The following is a 1330-nucleotide window of genomic DNA, read 5'->3' as shown; positions in this document are numbered from 1 at the left end:
TATATATTTATAATTGTTATATCTTCTTCTTGGATTGATCCTTTGATCATTATGTAGTGCCCATCCTTGTCTCTTTTCACTGCCTTTGTTTTAAAGTCTATTTTATCTGATATAAGTATTGCTACTCCTGCTTTCTTTTGGTCCCTATTTGCATGGAAAATCTTTTTCCAGCCCTTCACTTTCAGTCTGTAGGTGTCCCCTGTTTTGAGGTGGGTCTCTTGTAGACAACATATGTAGGGGTCTTGTTTTTGTATCCATTCAGCCAGTCTTTGTCTTTTGGTTGGGGCATTCAACCCATTTACGTTTAAGGTAATTACTGATAAGTATGATCCCGTTGCCATTTACTTTATTGTTTTGGGTTAGAGTTTATACACCGTTTTTGTGTTTCCTGTCTAGAGAATATCCTTTAGTATTTGTTGGAGAGCTGGTTTGGTGGTGCTGAACTCTCTCAGCTTTTGGTTGTCTGAAAAGCTTTTGATTTCTCCTTCATATTTGAATGAGATCCTTGCTGGGTACAATAATCTGGGCTGTAGGTTATTTTCTTTCATCACTTTAAGTATGTCTTGCCATTCCCTCCTGGCTTGAAGAGTTTCTATTGAAAGATCAGCTGTTATCCTTATGGGAATTCCCTTGTGTGTTATTTGTTGTTTTTCCCTTGCTGCTTTTAATATTTGTTCTTTGTGTTTGATCTTTGTTAATTTGATTAATATGTGTCTTGGGGTGTTTCACCTTGGGTTTATCTTGTTTGGGACTCTCTGGGTTTCTTGGACTTGGGTGATTATTTCCTTCCCCATTTTAGGGAAGTTTTCAACTATTATCTCTTCAGGTATTTTCTCATGGTCTCTCTTTTTGTCTTCTTCTTCTGGGACCCCTATGATTTGAATGTTGTAGTGTTTAATATTGTCCTGGAGGTCTCTGAGATTGTTCTCATTTCTTTTAATTCGTTTTTCTTTTATCCTCTCTGATTCATTTATTTCTACCATTCTATCTTCTAATTCACTAATCCTATCTTCTTCCTCTGTTATTCTACTATTTATTGCCTCCAGAGTGTTTTTAATTTCATTTATTGCATTATTCATTATATATTGACTCTCTTTTATTTCTTCAAGGTCCTTGTTAAACCTTTCTTGCATCTTCTCAATCTTTGTCTCCAGGCTATTTATCTGTGATTCCATTTTGATTTCAAGATTTTGGATCAATTTCACTATCATTATTCGGAATTCTTTATCAGGTAGATTCCCTATCTCTTCCTCTTTTGTTTGGTTTGGTGGGCATTTATCCTGTTCCTTTATCTGCTGGGTATTTCTCTGTCTCTTCATCTTGCTTAAAT

The sequence above is a fragment of the Bos taurus genome, chromosome 14 (genome assembly GCF_002263795.3).
Source record: "Bos taurus isolate L1 Dominette 01449 registration number 42190680 breed Hereford chromosome 14, ARS-UCD2.0, whole genome shotgun sequence".
Classification (NCBI taxonomy): domain Eukaryota; kingdom Metazoa; phylum Chordata; class Mammalia; order Artiodactyla; family Bovidae; genus Bos; species Bos taurus.
This window is presented reverse-complemented; position numbering follows the sequence as displayed.